General features: G+C 44.8%; 1 protein-coding gene across 2 annotated transcripts in view; it reads right to left on the reverse strand.

Annotated features, from left to right (window-relative positions):
- The window catches only part of LOC119979297 (metal transporter CNNM2-like), a 231,752-nt gene that overhangs the window by 72,226 nt on the left and 140,365 nt on the right, over nt 1–19,161 (reverse strand). The window lies entirely within an intron of this gene.

Raw genomic sequence — 19,161 nt, forward strand, 5'->3', positions numbered from 1 at the left:
AAGAAAAAAGATTATTGTAAGCCAAGATAATTTTTGAGGAATGATAAAACACGAAGCACATGCACACGCAAATGACTAAATTTAACTCATAAATACAGATAGAAACATGTCTTGTTCAAATTCATAATTTCATTAATCTTCATTCATTGGTAAAAATCTGAATATGAACAAAGAGGGTAGTCATGGAGAAATAAGTGGTTAGATTAAATTTAAAATATGGTAATATTGCAGAAAATATGATTAAGCAATAGGAGTTAAATTGAAACCATTTTCTAAAATACTCCTACTGTATTTGTGAAGGCATGATAAACTGCGAAGCATAACATATGTATATCTGCAGGACTAATCTAATCTTATCCATATATAGAAATACCAAAATAGTCTTACAAATTCACCAAAACACAGCCCAATTAATTGACGGAATATTGGGGAGGAAATAAAGTATTTTGAGGAGAATAGTTACAAATTCAAATGGACATAGACTGGGTGGTTGAATGGGTGAGCAGAGGGCAGATGAATTTCAATATGGAAAAATGTGAAGTGATTCATTTTAGTAAGAAGAACATGGAGGAACAATATAAAATAAGGGTACAATTCTAAAGTGGGTGCCGGAGCAGAGGAACCTGGGTGTATATATGCATAAGTCACTGACGTGATAGGCGAGGTTGGGAGAGTGGTTAATAAACAACATCCTTGGCATTATTAACAGGGGCATAGAATACAAGAGCAAGGAGATTATATTGAATTTGAGTAAGATACTACAACAGCCTCAGCTGATGTATTATGTCCCGTTCTGGATGCTGTCCTTTAGAATGGATGTGAAGAGAGTGTAGAAAAGATTCAGGAGAACGGCTCCAGAGATGAAGAACTTCAGTTATGAAAATAGACTGCAGAAGTTGGGCCTGTTTTTCTTGGAGAAAAGGCAACTAAGAGGAGATTTGATGGAGGTGCTCAAAATATTGAAGGGTCTGGACAGAGTAGAGAGGGAGCACTTATGAAAGGATCAGGAACAAGAGATGTAATTTAATTGGCAAAAGATGCAAAAGCAATGCGAGAAAAAACTTTTTCACACAGCAAATGAAGGGGGGTCTGGAATGCACTGCCCAAGCGTGCGATGGAGGCAGGTTCAATCAAAGGGCATGGGCAGCGCGGTGGCGCAGTGGTTAGCATTGCTACCTCACAGTGCTGAGGTCCCGGTTTGATCCCAGCTCTGGGCCACTGACCCTGTGGAGTTTGCACTTTCCCCCCGTGTTTGCGTGGATTTCACCCCCACAACCCAAAGACATGCAGAGTTGTTTGATTGACCACGCTAATTTGCCCCTTAATTTGAAAAAAAGGAATTGGGTACTCTAATTTTGTTTTTAAAAAGCAATCAAAGGGTAATTAGATTGTTATCTGAAAAGAAAGAATATGCAGGGCTATGGAGAGACGGCAGGAGTATGGCACCAAATACATGGCACTAAGCTCATTCAGATAGCCAGTGCAGACACAATAAGCCAAATGATCTCTTTCTGTGCCATAGCAATTCTGTGATGACTAAAAGGAAAACTATTTGAGGTCCTTTACTTAACTAATGCCTCTAAGGACTTCTGGTGATGGCGGGTGGGAGGCAGCCGCACATTGAAGGGTTCCCGCTCGGGAACGATATTTTCGGGGTCTAACGCCCGGTCCCAGTGGCGGTAAAAGCAGAGAGAAGGCACAACGAAGGAAGATGTCGAGAACAAGTAAAAAAACGGCCGTGAAAAAAGCAGCTGAAAGTCCGTCAGGTAGTGGAAAGGTCACCGCGGGTTCGGCAAGAAAAATGGAGGCTGGGGCACCAGGGGAGGCCGCATTGCCCACGGCTGAAGAAATGACTACGGTAATGGTCGCGGAACTTGAAAGGCAGTTCACAAAGCACTTAGAGGCGATGAGGAAGGAGATGGGGGCGGTACTGATAGTGCTGGTGGAGGAGGCGATTGCCCCGGTAAGGGCGGCAGTATTGAGTGCAGTGGCGGAGGTACGGGAGCGAGGTGAGGCGCTGAAGGAAGTGGAAGAAGCGGCCTTCAGATTTTCAGCGGGAGCAGTGCCAGGGGTCTGTCGGGAAGGTAAGTTTCCCTATTTAAAAAATTACCTTGCAGGAGAAGCAGCTTTCAGATTTTCGGCGGGAGCAGTGGTCAGGGATCTGTCGGGAAGGTAAGTTTCCCTATTTATAAACTTACCTTGCAGGAGAAGCGGCCTTGTTAGTACCTGTATATAAGTTGGGTGGTTGCTAAACCCGAGACACTACACTTGTAGTGTCCCCCCACCCTTCCACCTCCTCTAACCCAAGGGGTTGAGTGAATATCAGGTAAGCTCTTCCTTTCTTTTTCTTGTTTTATCTGGAGGGGATGGCAGGGAAGTTGGATGAACTTCGGATCATTCGGGAGGCAGAGATGGTCATAGATAGAAGCTTCAGGGATGTAATTACTTCTAGGAATTAAGCTAGTTGGGTGATGGTGAGAGGGGCTGGGAGGAAGCAGTCAGTACAGGGATCCCCTGTGGTTGTTCTCCTTAGTAACAAGTATACCGCTTTAGATACTGGTGGTGGTTGGGTGGGTGGGGGGGGGGGGGGGGGGGGGGGGGGGGGGGGGGGGGGGCGGCGGCTTACCAGGAGTAAGCCATGGGGTACAGGTCTCTGGCACAGAGTCTGCCCCTGTTGCTCAGAAGGGAAGGGGGGAGCGGAGTAGAGCATTAGTCATTGGAGAGTCCACAGTTAGGGGAATAGATAGGGGATTCTGTGGGAACGAGAGAGATTCACGGTTGGTGTGTTGCCAGGGTCCGCGATGTCTCGGATCGTGTTTTCGGGATCCTTAAGGGGAGGGGGATCAGCCCCAAGTCGTGGTCCACTTGGAAAAGGGATAGGGATGTAAGGCAGGAATTCAGGGAGCTAGGGTGGAAACTTAGATCTAGAACAAACAGAGTTATTATCGCTGGGTTGTTACCCGTGCCACGTGCTAGCGAGACGAGGAATAGAGAGAGAGAGCAGTTGAACATGTGGCTGCAGGGATGGTGCAGGAGGGAGGGTTTCAGATACCTGGATAATTGGGGCTCATTCTGGGATAGGTGGGACCTGTACAAACGGGATGGTCTACACCTGGACCAGAGGGGTACCAATATCCTGGGGGGGGAAATTTGCTAATGCTTTTCAGGAGGGTTTAAACTAATTCGGCAGGGGGTTGGGAACCTGAATTGTAGCTCCAGTATACAGGAGGTTGAGAGTAGTGAGGTCATGAGAAAGGCTTCAAGGTTGCAGGAGTGTACCGGCAGACAGGAAGGTGGTTTAAAGTGTGTCTACTTCAACGCCAGGAGCATCCGGAATGAGGTTGGTACCTGGGACTTCGATGTTGTGGCCATTTCGGAGACATGGATAGAGCAGGGACAGGAATAGTTGTTGCAGGTTCCGGGGTTTAGATATTTCAGTAAGCTCAGGGAAGGTGGTAAAAGAGGGGGAGGGGTGACATTGTTAGTCAAGGACTGTATTACGGTGGCAGGAAGGACGTTTGATGAGGACTCTTCTACTGAGGTAGTATGGGCTGAGGTTACAAACAGGAAAAGAGAGGTCATTTTTATAAATGACCTGGAGGAGGGCATAGAGGGATGGATGAGTAAATTTGCAGTTGACACTAAAGTTGGTGGAGTTGTGGACAGTGTGGAAGGATGCTACAAGTTACAGAGGGACATAGATAAGATGCAGAGCTGGGCTGAGAGGTGGCAAATGGAGTTTAATGCAGAAAAGTGTGAGGTGATTCATTTTGGAAGGAATAACAGGAAGATAGAGTACTGGGCTAATGGTAAGATTCTTGGTAGTGTGGATGAGCAGAGAGATCTCGGTGTCCATGTACATAGATCCCTGAAAGTAGCCACCCAGGTTCATAGGGTTGTTAAGAAGGCATACGGTGTGTTAGCTTTTATTGGTAGCGGGATTGAGTTTCGGAGCCATGAGGTCATGTTGCAGCTGTACAAAACTCTGGTGCGGCCGCATTTGAATGAAATGAAATGAAAATCGCTTATTGTCACGAGTAGACTTCAATTAAGTTACTGTGAAAAGCCCCTAGTCGCCACATTCCGGCGCCTGTCCGGGGAGGCTGGTAAGGGAATCGAACCGTGCTGCTGGCCTGCTTGGTCTGCTGTAAAATCCAGCGATTTAGCCGAGTGAGCGTGGAGTATTGCGTGCAGTTCTGGTCGCCGCATTATAGGAAGGATGTGGAAGCATTGGAAAGAGTGCAGAGGAGATTTACCAAAATGTTGCCTGGTATAGAGGGAAGATCTAGGGGCTATCCACAGTAATTTCATTGAAGCCTACTCGTGACAATAAGCGATTTTCATTTTTCATTTCATTATGAGGAAAGGCTGAGGGACTTGAGGTTGTTTTCGTTAGACAGAAGGTTAAGAGGTGACTTAATTGAGGCATACAAGATGATCAGAGGATTAGATAGGGTGGACATTGAGAGCCTTTTTCCTCGGATGGTGATGGCTAGCACGAGGGGACATAGCTTTAAATTGAGGGGAGATAGATATAGGACAGATGTCAGAGGTAGGTTCTTTACTCAGAGAGTAGTACGGGCGTGGAATGCCCTGCCTGTAACAGTAGTGGACTCGGCGACATTAAGGGCATTTAAATGGTCATTGGATAAACATATGGATGACAAGGGAATAGTGTAGATGGGCTTTGGAGTGGTTTCACAGGTCAGCGCAACATCGAGGGCCGAAGAGCCTGTACTGCGCTGTAATGTTCTATGAAGAGACATTGTTGCAGCACAGCGATCAACTTACCTCGATGGGGAAAGAGTTGCAGAAGGTGATAGACAGCAACGAGAGTCTGTGAGCCAAAATGGACGACTTGGAAAACAGATCCAGGCGACAGAGGATTATGGGTCTTCCCAAAGGAGTGGAAGGCCTGAGGCCGACTGAGTATTTTGCCACGATGTTGGCGAAGCTATTGGGGGAGGGTGATGATCCCTCCCGATATGAACTGGATCGGGCTCATCGGTCGTGGAGGCCTGTACCAAAGGAGAGTGAGCCGCCAAGAGTAGTGACTCTGTGTTTTCGTAGGTACAATGTGAAGGAGAAGGTCCTGTGCTGGGCAAAGCAGAAACGGGTGGTGCAGTCGGCTGGAGCTGCTATACGCATATATCAGGACTTTACGGTGGAGCTGGCGAGGAGGTAGGCTGCCTTCAACCGGGTGAAGAAGGCGCTGTACATCAGTAAGTTGCGGTGCGGCATAGTATACCCAGCTAAGTTGAGGGTGACCTACAAATCCAAGGACTTTTATTTCGGGACGGCGGAAGCAGTGGATGAGTTTGCAAAGGCAGGACTGTGGCTGAATAGAGAAGTGGTCATGTACCGATATAGCCTCATGTAGCTGTATTTTTTCACTGCGGTGGGTGTATGTGTCAAATGAGCCAACGTTGTATATACTTGGACAAGGGAAGGGAGGGGACTTTCACTTGCAATGATGGTTCTTTGGAGCTTGGGCGTGTATGCGGGGTTTATGCGCTATGGGTGTCATCTACGGTACTCTTTCGGGGATTGGATGGCATTCAATGTTAGGGGGAGGGGGGTGGGAGGGACTCTATAGGTTAATGGTGACCATAGGTGATTCATAATTCCTTTCTCTTTTATATCTCCTTTGTTTGTCCTACCGTGGGAGGGTTTGTTCTATTTGATGCTTATATTGTCAGGTGGGTTGGTGCTTGGGGTGGTGGGAGGATTGTTGTTGTTGATAAGGAAATTGACTTTGTATTTGTTACCATTTACTGCTTGTGAGTGGGGTGTAAATTCTGGAGACAATGTGAAAATGGAGAATAAAATTATTTTACAAAAAAACTAATGCCTCTAAGTATCAAGGTATGTCCAATGATCTGAGGGAAATAGAAGTATAAACAGATGTGATACTAAAAATATTTCGGAGCTCTAACGAGAATACAAATCAGTGATGGGCAACCTAGGCTAATGAGTGGGCTGCATGAGTGGTCCTTCTTCATCGCAGAAGATGCACAAGAGATTAGAATTAGAACAGCGCAGATATTGTGGATAGTTGAGGGGCTGGAGGAGATTACAGAGATAGGAAGGAACAAGGGCACATCGTGATTTAAAAACTAGGATAACAATTTTCAAATCGAGACATTGCCTAAATGGGAGCCCAATGTAGACCAGCAAGCACACAGATGATAGGAGAATGGGGGTTGGTGCGTTGTTAGGAGTGGCAGGGTTTTAGATGACCTCAAGTTTACAAAAGATAGCATATGGTAGACCAGCCAACAATTGCTACAAAAAGACATAGGTTGTTGAAACTTATCATCTTACACTCAGGACAATTTGCAAGAATATCAAATGTAAAGAGAACAACAATCTATGAGTGTAAGGCAAAAAGTTTTGATGTGTGCCTTTTTCCAGAACGACTTGTAATTGTCGAGTCTAGAGGCAACAAAGGCACCAATGAGGGTTTGGAGGGCAAAGTAACAGAGTGGATTAGTGGTGACATGAATATGGGGTTGGAAGCTCACCTTGGGATCAAATTCAAATCAAGATTGTGAAGAAATTGGCCTCATCTCAGATAGTTGTAGGATGCAGTCAGTAGCTAGTGAACGGAGCAGGGACTGAAACTGAAAGCTCCAGGTTTCCCAATATTTAACTGGATGAAATGTCTTCGCATCCAAGTACTTTATGTTGGATTAGCAGTCTAATAATTTAGCAATATATGTCTTTGCAAATGTTTCTGTATTGCTTTAATATTTTGGGGTTAAAGAGTTGTTGACTGGCTTCTGTAACGGTACAGACAGGTCTTATATCGGAGAAAGATACGGCCTAATGTGTTATTGATGCCCCTGGTATAATTGGAGTTGGAGATATGTTTTGGAGCATGCCCGAACATGTCGTGAAAATCTTATCCTCTTTCATTGGCTGTACGGCCATACACATGATGGTGTGCATCATTTTACCATGTGTTCATGGCTTTATCCTCTTCTCCCTCATTCTCTAGCTTATTTGATGGTACACACAGAGGCACCAAGTTTAATGATTAAGCTGAACCAATGTTGTTCTCCTGTATTTATGTATGCTGAGGCAATCCTGAGGATTTGTTGTTATTTGTAAAAATGGAATAACTCCAAGAAAAAAAATGTAAAAGTTATATGTAGTTTCACATGGCAATCTGGTTGTTATGCTGGCATTTAGTTGAGCGATGCAGTGAAGACTCTGGGCAGGTTATGGAAAATAAGATATCTAAATTAAAATGGTCGGTGGCTACCTTTTAAAATTTAATTCTGACATTTATAGCGCTTGGTTAATGACTTTTGTTTGCCACTTTTATTTAGGATATTTTGCAAAAATTCAGGTGTGAAATTGCTACCTACAAGTTCAATTTTGTGACAATCAAAAGTAACCCTGAAAAATGTTTTGAACGGTATACACCAAGCAACACAAACATCAGAGTTTCATTTTTATAACATGTAATCAAATTAATACACAACAAATTAATCGATCAGATATGTCATTTAAACACTACTGCACACTGCAACCAAGGCACATAATCTTTTACTTTTCAAAATAATGCATATTTGGGCAGTCCAAATCTGTGCAATACCATTTTATCAAGAGGGAGAACACAGTTTGCATCTCAATTTTAACTGACATTTATGCTTGGCTTCTTCACTGGGATTGTCAAGGTTACGAGTAATATACTCTTAAAGTACAGAGGTGTCTAAGTGCTGAACTATAATACCTGCTTGTCGAGGGAAAGATTACAAAGATACTTTCAGGTTCCAAAAATAAAACAGCATAAAGTAATAATATTGGGTAGAAATTTATTTAAGACCATATATTCAAGCCATCTGGTGGTGGGCAGCACGGTAGCATTGTGGATAGCACAATTGCTTCACAGCTCCAGGGTCCCAGGTTCGATTCTGGCTTGTGTCACTGTCTGTGTGGAGTCTGCACATCCTCTCCGTGTGCGTGTGGGTTTCCTCTGGGTACTCCGGTTTCCTCCCACAGTCCAAAGATGTGCAGCTTAAGTGGATTGGCCATGATAAATTGCCCTTAGTGTCCAAAATTGCCCTTAGTGTTGGGTGGGGTTACTGGGTTTTGGGGATAGGGTGGAGATGCTGACCTTGGGTAGGGTGCTCTTTCCAAGAGCCGGTGCAGACTCAATGGGCCGAATGGCCTCCTTCTGCACTGTAACTTCTATGATTCCTTTTTATCATTCAGAACCCCTAAAATTAAATATTACAATGTTTGGCTGACTCACTAAAAGCCACTATACAAAATAATTTGTGACCAAGAGATTATAGACTTGAAATCAGTAACTGCAAAGCAAAAGCTGCTTCAATCTATTTGTGGGCATCATAACAAATTTTAATAAGTACCTAATCTTAATTATATACCGTGCCTCTTAATTTCAGTAAGTCAATCAATAACAACAGCAGATATTAGGTCTGCCAAAGTCTTCAATGTCAGCAGTATAGCTTTGGAGCAGATGGAACACCAGATGGCTTGAATACAAAACTATTGTACTCACATATTTTAAGCATTAATACTGAAAGTGTGGAAATAGGTTATCCGGAATAAAATATATATATTAGTAACCCACTTAAAAGTACTGTTGGGAGTCAACATTCACGCAGATTTGCCATCATATTGTTTCACTCCAAAGCCATCATGAAGAGGAAATGTTTTATAACGACTGAAATGTCACAATTTCACACCAAGAAACTTGTACAAATATGAAAATTGCAATTATCAGCCATTCTCTATTCAGCAGGATAATACCACTAAACTACAGCACAAATATTTCTATATTATGTAGGATTGTGGAAAACTATCAGCACGTATATTTCCACTGCACCATTTAACAGAGGCATTAATTCTTTCTGATCAAATATACAATTTTCTTCAACATATCAGAGAAAACATTTCCCCCCCAAGCAGGTAGTAACTAAGATTAGAGGATGCTGGGATAGTTTGTTTTTATTTTTACAAAAATTATTCTAGAAGATGTGCTCAAACAGAGATTAAGCTTAAAATAGCATTTGTAATGATGCTCTACTTTTCCAATGTACTGTGCTGCCCTGTGGTTTCCCACGAACACAGCTGTCAAGATTTTGATGTCAGTATCCAAACATATTAAATTAGATCAGCAAGTCCAAATTTGTGACCAAATTTATTTAATACACACAATATTAAGTAGTCATTAAAAATACAACTTAACATCTGGTTTCCCAGGAATACGATGGTATTTAAAAATTCCTGCAGATACAGTATGGCTGAAGTTAAATAAATCATTCCCATTCACAGCTTGTGATCATTTAGAATGAATTTTCCAAAGCAACTTTAAAATCACAGAGACTAATATTAGAGTTCAAGTGAACTTTCCATTCCATTACAGTGATATTCTCATCAAAGCAGCTACTATTTAATTGGACAGTTTTAGAGCAAGTAATTTGAATACAGATAGAGCATAGTTTAAATACCAGCCAGTCTGCACTGATGAATCTATCTAAAGTAAAATTGTTAGACCTACACCAAATTTAGTTTAAAGTGTAAGACCCTCAAGAGTTACTTTCCCATAATTTATATATGCAACATACATATCTCAATGTTTAAAGAATGTCTAATAAAAACAGTGGACAAACTATAAATACAGCCATAAGTTTCCATTCTCGTCTTCCACAGTCCCCTTCTAAATGTTGTTTTCTACAAAAGTAGTTTTAGCAATTTTAGATATCTGCCAATATTCCCACAGACATGCTTATCGAGCACTCTTTCCTGGCTTCCATATAAAGGCCTCTGCTGTTACCTATACAGACTGGTAAATAATGCTTGGGTCCAATCTACGACAAGGAAATCTCAAATCACAAGTTAATTATAAAAACACAAGAAATAGGGGCAGAATGTGACTATGTGACCCTACGAGCCTGCTCAGCCATTCAATATGATCATGGCTTTAACTGTTACTTAAGAAAGATAAGGATCCGACGGAGTGTGGGTCGTATAGGCCCATATCACCTTTAAATGTGGACGCAAAGATATTGGCGAAGGTACTGGTAGGTAGGTAGAGAAGTGCCTCCCGAAGGTGATAGGTGAAGATCAGACAGGGTTTGTGAGAGGGAGGCAGCTCTTTTTGAACATTAGGAGGGTATTGTCCCGGCGGAGGGGAAGGAAACAGAGGTGGTTGTGGCATTGGACGGCAAGAAAGCGTTTGACCGGGTAGAATGGGGGTGCTTGATGGCATATCTAGAGCGGTTTGGAATTGGAACCAGATTTGTGGATTGGGTAAAGCTATTATATAAGGAGCCAAGGGCCAGCATCCGCAGAAATAACATCAGCTCAGAATACTTTCCTCTCCACCGTGGGACTAGACAGAGATGTCCTATGTTCCCCCTGCTGTTTGCACTTGTGATTGAGCCATTGGCCATCGCATTCAGAAGTTCGGAGGAAAGGGAGAGTGCGGGCGGGGGGGGGGGGGGGGGTAATAGAGCATAGGGTGCCCTTATATGCCAATGATTTGTTATTATACGCGTCGGAACCAAGTTTGTCAATAGGGAGAATACTGGAGCTGCTTCAGGTGTTTGGGTCTTTCTCAGGGTACAAAGAGTGAATATTTTCTGGTGTCTTGGCCGCGGGTGGAGGCAGGGGTGGGGGCTGCCATTCCCTAAGACAGGGTCTCACTTTAGATACCTGGGGATGCAGGTTGCCCGAGATTGGACCTACTGGGTGGCGAATGTGGAGAAGGTATGGAGCTGGGTCAGAGCGGTTGACTCACAATGGGTCAGAATGGAGGAGAGTTTGGGTAGGGGGTCAGGATTGAAGGTGCTAGCGACAGTGCTGCTCCCGATGGCCCCAGGAGATACCCAGGGAGTCCGGTAGTAATAGCTTTGTTGAAATTTGGAGGCAGTTTCACCAACAATTAGGGTTGGCGGCAGGGTCAATAGAAATGCCGATTCGGGGGAACTATAGATTTGAGCCAGGGAAGTGGGATGGAAATTTTCGGAGATGGGAGGAAAAAGGAATTAGAACACTAAAAGATTTATTTCTTGGGGGTTGTTTTGCGGGATCGAAGGAGCTGGGAGCGAAGTATGAGCTGGAGCAGGGGCAAATATTTAGATACATGCAGGTTCGAGACTTTGCGAGAAAGGAGATACAGAGTTTCCCAGTAGAGCCAGCTTCCACATTGCTGGAGGAGGTGCTGACGACAGGGGGACTGGAGAAGGGGGTAGAATCGGCGGTTTACGGGACTATTTTGGAGGGATCAAAGCAAAGTGGGAGGAAGAGTTGGGAGAGGGTATGGAGGAGGGTTTCTGGTGTGAGGTACTCCGGAGGGTGATACAGCTGAAGGTGGTGTATGGAGCACACCTTACAAGGGCGAGGATGAGCCGGCTCTTTGAGGGGGTAGACGATGTGTGTGAACGTTGCAGGAGAGGCCCCGCAAACCACGTTCATATGTTTTGGTCCTGTCCAAAGCTGAAGGATGACTGGAAGGAGGTGTTTAGGGTAATCTCTAAAGTGGTGCACATGAAACTGGACCCGGGCCCTCTGGAGGCCATATTCGGGGTGCTGGACCAGCCGGGGTTGGAAATGGATACGGAGGCAGATGTTGTAGCCTTCACCTCGTTGATCGCCCGAAGGCGAATCCTGTTAGGGTATCAACCTCTCCCCCTGTGCCCTGGCGTGGTGGGGGGCCTGATGAAATTCTTAAGAAAAGGTCAAATTTGAACTGAGGGGAAGGATGGAGGGGTTTTACAATTCATGGGCGTTATTCATTATGCACTTTCGAGAATTGGATCACATCAAACATTAGGGGAGTGCTGGGATGGTTGCGGGGGGAGAGGGACTGTATGTGTTCATGGTAACTATGGGTGATTCCTGATTCCTTTTGGTCATTTGCTTATTTTAACATGCAGGCCAATGCCTGGGGTTTGGTGGGAGGATGGAATCGTTGTTATTGATATGGGGATTGATATTACATTTGTTACTGATTATTGTTGGGTGTAAATTTGGGAGAAAATGTGAAAAAGGAGAATAACAAAAATTTTAACAAAAAATGATCATGGCTGATCTTGGGCTTCAACTCCACTTCCCTGCCCCACTCCCCATATCCATTGATTCCCCGAGACACAAAAAAACTTGTCCATCCCAACCTTAAATGCGTTAAATGATGGAGCATCCACAACCCTCTAGGGCAGTGAAATCGAAAGATTGAGTGAAGTAATTTCCCCTCATCTGAATCCGAAATGACTGGCCCCCTATCCTCAGATCTTGCCCGTGTTTTAGATTCCCTGCCCAGTGTCTAGACTATCAAGCCCCTTCAGAATCTTGTACATTTCAATCAGATCGCCTCTCATTCTTTTAAATGTTAGAAAAATCAGACCCAATTTTCTCAGTCTCTCATATTAGGACAACCCCCCCCCCCCCCCCCCCCCCCAACATGTTAGGGACCAATTTAGTGAAACTTCACTGGGTGGCCGCGCACGCCGGCGGAGTGGGGGTGAGTGCGTGTGCCGGCAAGGTGGGGTGTGAGCGCATGTGGTGGGGTGCGCTTGCGAGTAGTGGAGTGCGCTTGCGAGTGGTGGGGTGCGTGCGAGATTGGTGGGGTGCGTGCGAGATTGGTGGGGTGCGCGTCGGTGTGGTGGGGCGCATGCCCGTGTGGGGTGGGGCCCGCTCATGTGGGGGATGCGAGTGCTCGTTTGGGGGGGATGGTGAGCATGTGTATGAGAGAGTGGAATGGAAGGTTGTTAATTATAAGATTATTCATTCCCAGAGCGGATACTAATTCTAGGGTTATAGTTAAGGGGCTAAAGGAGGGTGGCTTGGTCAGGGGTTAATGTGAGGGGCCATGTAACTGATGATTGTATTTGCGACTGTGTGTCTCTTAATTCCTAACATATGAGTAGATTAATAAGAAAAGACTTGTTTCCATTCGATTTCTGCATTCACACCCACTTCACAGCAAAAAACAAAAGAGGGTGTTGATATTATGAGAATGCTTGGGGTTCCCAGATGCTCTCGGGTGGTCACTAGTGGCTACACGGCTTGAAAAATTTAGGAAATCCTGCATTAGAGTATCAAGAAATTCAATTCATTTCAGATATATTTAAATGCACTGATACTTTTACATTATTTGGTATCAATGCTGCAACTAGCACTGGCAAACAAGATCATAACAGCAACATTTGGGACAAAGCACTGCATAAAGTACTGAAGAACTTAACCCAAGACAAAGAACATGGGGCTGGATTCACCGTTTTGGGGGCTAAGTGCTTAAGGCGGCGTGGGAACTGTGGCGTTTTACGACAGCAAAATCGGCTCCACACCCTCACCGATCGTACGGCCAGTGATGGGCTAGCAACCGCGCCGTATAAAACTCCCGGCTACCACTATATAAACGGATGGAGAATTGCACGGAGACGACCTGCAGCAGTTGCACCATCCAACATGGCGTCGGCCATGCGCTGACCCGACCTACCAAATAGTGCCCCCCCCCCAGCCCTAACGGAAGCCGCCCCGGCCAGCAGCACAGCTCCCGGCTGACTGTGGTGGCGCTGGACACAGTCCACAGCCGCCACACCGAATTCCTAAACGCTGGGACCACATGTCCCCCGCACGGTCGGGAACTCAGCCCATTGGGGATGGAGCATCGAGGAAGGCCTTCAGGTGATGCGCCAACGCTGTCCCAAAGGCGTGCCGCGTGATGCGCCATTGCAGAGGGGGCGGAGGATAGAAACCCTGTCGGAAGGGACTCTCCACCTGATTGCCGATTACGATATCGGGGAACAGTGAATCCCGCCCATGGACTTTTGAAAAAGATAGATCATGAAGGGATGTGTGATTCTGGTTTCAACAAAATAGTCATTCTGACGACATTGAGTTGCATTGAAATTTGTGGAGCTTTTATAACAACGTATGCCACTAAATATATTCTTATAGCTCGTGGCAAGCGAGGTGGACAAAACATGTATGCATGTAATTAGAAGCTCCCCGATGCCAGCATAAAACAGTGAGTGGAGAATGCAAACAGGGAAGATGAGGGAATACCGTCGAGGGAACTTAAGACTTTGTATTATTGACTGAAATCTTCAGAAGACCTGACAATCTCATCGCATACAGTCAAAATAAACGCTATTGGGGGTGGAATGGTGACCACCACCCAACATGTGGAAGGAGTTCGAAGGAGGAATGCACTAAAATTTCAAAACTTTGAAACACATCCACCCAGTACACACCTTTTAACTGAGGTGGTAGGAGGGGCAAGTGGCTAACCTGCACAAGAAAATATAATCTTGATTGCCACACGTAGGCTTACATTAACACTGCCATGAAGTTACTGTGAAAAGCCCCTAATCGCCACACTTGCGCCTGTTCGGATACACAGAGGGAGAATTCAGGATGTCCAATTCACCTGACAGATAGTCTTTCGGGACTTGTGGGGGGAAACCAGAGCACCCGGAGGAAACCCACGCAGACACAAGGAGAACGTGCACTCTCCGCACAGACAGTGACCCAAGCCAGGAATCAAACCTGGGACCCTGCCGCTGTGAAACAACAGTGCTAGCCACTGTGATACCGTGCCACCATCAGATCAGTTAATTAAAATATAGTGGATTTGAACAAGCTGCAATAATCTTATGGGGAAAAAAACATTGTTGCAGCATTTTGGGCACACTGGGACGCTTACCTGGGTATTCAGGCACGTGAAGTAATTTGTGCAGCGCTCATCGTCAAAAGGCAGAAAGGTAACCATCTTCATAAGTGCAACAGAAGATAAGAGTAGCCAACATATTTTAACAGTGGTTCACCTCAGTTATCTCTTAATTTTGATGGAAATACTAAATGGTTCACAACTTCTTTATTAAGTTATATAATTAACTAATTCCAACCATCAATGGAGACATCTGTGAAGTTTAACCCAATTCACTTTGAAGTCAACTCTTGCTTCATTGAAATTACAGGGAAAGCTCCATAGTTTGAAAAAAAGCAACCTAGCGAATATCTCTGAAATAGTAAACAAGGCTAAGTAATTACAAGTTGCTAATTAAGTAGCTTGATTCCTCATACGTTGGAACATATGCCATATGGCCTCTTGAGCTAGTTCTGCCATTCAATATGATCGTGGCTGATCCTACTCTTGATCTCAGTTCCACTTTCTTGCCATTTTCCCATAACCCTCGATCCTCTCGACTTCCATCTCAGCCACTCAAATCGCTTCCCGACAAAAAACATTTCCACAATATATCAATTCAAGCTAGATTCTGAGTGGAGCTGTTTTGCTTTCGGTTCTAGTGCACGACAGACCCCTAGAGACAGGTTAGATCAGAGATGAAAATCTTTATCTCAGTCCCCATGTTAGCAATACAATGACCCATTTTTGAATAAAAAACACCTCCAGATATTTTTCATTTTTAAATACATTGTCCATCTTTTCACTGTTCCAAACACATGTTAACAGCAAACTAAATTGAGGAATGTCACTTCAGGAGAGTGTAGCATTGCAATATTTTCCAAAAATTAGGAAACAAAAAGTGTACAAATGAAAATATTTTAACTGAGGCAGCCTTGATGTTCACACCCGAATTATGAATTGATCTTATGACATATAAGGATTGCCTTACATGATACAGATGATGCATAAACTAGCAACATAAATTAACATCAACACATCAGTGCCACCCGCCCCAAAAGCCCTGGACACACCCATACACACTATTACAGCCTCAGGAGGCAAGAGGAGCCTTCTTGAAAGTGAACCCACGGAAACAAACCGAGTCCCTGGGCGAGAACTCAGAGTCTACGCAGACCAGCTAGTGACTGTATTCGCAGATATCTTCAACACCTCACTGCTCCGCTCCAAGGTCCCCACCTGCTTCAAGGAGATCACCATAATACAAGTACCAAAGAAGAACAACGACTCCCAACTGGTGGTCCTAACATCTGCTATCATGAAATGCTTTGAGTGGCTAGTCATGGACATAGAGAAATACAACACAGAACAGGCCCTTCGGCCCACGATGTTGTGCCGAACTTTTGTCCAAGGTTAATCATAGATCATAGAATTTTGGACACTAAGGGCAATTTATCATGGCCAATTCACCCAACCTGCACATATTTGGACTGTGGGAGGAAACCGGAGCACCCGGGGGAAACCCACGCACACACGGGGAGGATGTGCTGGCTCCACACAGACAGTGACCCAAACCGAAATCGAACCTGGGACCCTGGAGCTGTGAAGCAATTGTGCTATCCACAATGCTACCGTGCTGCCCTTAAGAAGAAATTAATCTACACTCCATTATTCTACCCTAATCCATGTACCTATCCAATAGCCGCTTGAAGGTCCCTAACGTTTGCGACTCAACTACTTCGACAGGCAGTGCATTCCATGCCCCCACTACTCTCTGGGTAAAGAACCTACCTCTGACATCCTCCTTATATCTCCCACCATTTACCTTAAATTTATGTCCCCGTCATGAGACAGATCAATGCCAGCCTCCTAGACGGTCTCGATCCACTGCAGTTCACCTGTCGCCGCAATCAATCCACAGCAGATGCTATCTCCCTGGCCCTACAATCAACACTCGAACACCTCGGCAACAAGGATACCTATATCAGACTGCTGTTCAAAGACTATAGCTCCGCCTTCAACACCATTAACCTGACAAGACTAATAACCAAACTCTGCAATCTTGCACTTGATCCCTCCCTGTGAGCTGGATCCTTGATTTCCTTACCAACAGACTGCAATCTGCCAGGATAGGTAACAGCACCTCCTCCACAATAGTCCTCAAATTAAATTAAATGAAAATCGCTTATTGTCACGAGTAGGCTTCAATGAAGTTACTGTGAAAAGCCCCTAGTCGCCACATTCCGGCGCCTGTCCGGGGAGGCCGGTATGGGAATCGAACTGTGCTGCTGGCCTGCTTGGTCCGCTTTAAAAGCCAGCGATTTAGCCCAACACCGGGGCCCCACAAGGATGTGTGCTCAGTCCTCTACTGTACTCCCTATACACACATGACTGTGTGGCAAGATTTAACTCCAATTTGACCTATAAATTTGCAGATGATGACTGTGATGGGTCATATCTCAAACAACAACGAATCAGACTACAGAAGGGAGATAGATCACTTGGTTGCATGGTGTACCGAAAAAAACCTCTTTCTAAATGTTGGAAAGGCCAAGGAACTGATCACCGACTTCAGGAAGCGTAGCACGACACACACCCGTCTACATCAATGGCTCCGAAGTGGAGATGGTCGATAGCTTTAAGTTCCTGTGGGTTACCATCACCAACAGTCTGTCCTGGCCCACTCACGTTGATGCAACAGTCAAGAAAGCCCAACAACATCTCTACTTCCTACGGAAGCTAAAGAAATTCAGCATGCCTGGGCAGCACGGTAGCGCAGTGGTTAGTATTGCTGCCTCACGGCGCTGAGGTCCCAGGTTTCATCCCAGTTCTGGGTCACTGTCCGTGTGGAGTTTACACATTCGCCCGATGTTTGCGTGGGTTTCGCCCCCAAAACCCAAAGATGTGCAGGGTAGGTGATTGGCCACGCTAAATTGGCCCTTAATTGGAAAAAGTGAATTGGGTATGCTAAATTTATTTTAAAAAAGAAATTTGGCATGTCTGCATCAGCTCTCATGAACTTCCAGAGATATGCCATAGAGAGCATCCTATCCCTCTGCATCACAGCTTGGTATGGCAACTGCTCGGCCCAAGATCGCAAGAAACTGCAGACTGTGGTGAACTCAGCCCAACGCATCACACAAGCTTGCCACCCTCCCATTGAATCTGTCTACACCTCCCGCTGCCTCAGGAAGGCAGACAGCATTGTCAGAGACCCTTCATACCCAAGCTTTGACTTCTTCCAGACCCTTCCATCAGGCAAAAGATACAGAAGTCTGAAGACCCGCACGTCCAGACATTGGAACAGCTTCCCCACAGCTACTAGACTTCTCAACGACACTGCCGTGGACTGATCCGTTACTTGCAAGAACAGTTTTCATGTAGCCCTGTGCTGCTCACCAATCACGACTTGTTGATGTAACATTTGTCAATATACTCTGTCAATTATTTTTTTTTTTAAATTTGTCTATGTACGTACTGTGTACGTTCCCTTGGCTGCAGAAAAATACTTTTCACTGTACTTCGGTACATGTGACAATAAAATAATAACCAATTATCAGTATCATTATCACTAAGTCTCCTTAGGCAGCACGGTAGCACAAGTGATTAGCACTGAGTCTTCACAGAGCCAGGGCCCCAGGTTCGATTCCCCGCTGGGTCACTGTCTGTGCGGAGTCTGCACGTTCTCCCCGTGTCTGTGTGGGTTTCCTCTGGGTGCTCCGGTTTCCTCCCACAGTCCAAAGATGTGGAGGTTAGGTGGATTGGCCATGATAAAATGCCCTTAGTGTCCAAAAAGCTTAGGTGGGTTATTGGGTTACGGGGATAGGGTGGAAGTGAGGGCTTAAGTGGGTAGGTGCAGATTCGATGGGCTGAATGGCCTCCTTCTGAACTGTATGTTCTATGTTACAGCACCTTCCATCTAGAAGTACAAGGGGCAGATACCTGGGAACACCATCACCTGGAAGTTCCCCTCCAAATCACTTGCCATCCTGACGTGGAAATATATCACCCTTCCTTCACTGTCGCTGGGCAAAGTCCTGGAATTCCCTCCCTAACAGCATTGTAGATGTATCTACACCACATAGACTGCAGCGGTTGAGGGAGGCAGTTCACCACCATCTTCTTAAGTGAAATTAGGGATGGGAAGCAAAGACTGTCTTAGCCAGTGATGCCCACATCCCATAAAAATTATTTTTAAAAGATTAAATGCTATGTTGATTGGGAAAAGTTAAAATAACATAAATAATCAGAAAAGAAAATCTGGTCTTGAACGCAAGGAACAACATTTGTAAATTTAATTTATGTCCAATTTGGCAACACACAAAATACCAAAAGAAAGACAAAATCTTCCAATGAAAAATTGATTTGAAAAAAGAAAAATGTTGTTATGTGTTTCACTTAACCATGCATACCAAGCTCAATGTTATGCCAATATCTATTCAGTTCAACTTTCATGCTTTAAGAGAAGTATGTAGTGTAACATATACCATATGGGCAGCTCCACATAATAACACAATCTGATGAAAATGCTT

Source organism: Scyliorhinus canicula, chromosome 16 (genome assembly GCF_902713615.1).
Source record: "Scyliorhinus canicula chromosome 16, sScyCan1.1, whole genome shotgun sequence".
NCBI classification, from domain to species: Eukaryota; Metazoa; Chordata; class Chondrichthyes; order Carcharhiniformes; family Scyliorhinidae; genus Scyliorhinus; species Scyliorhinus canicula.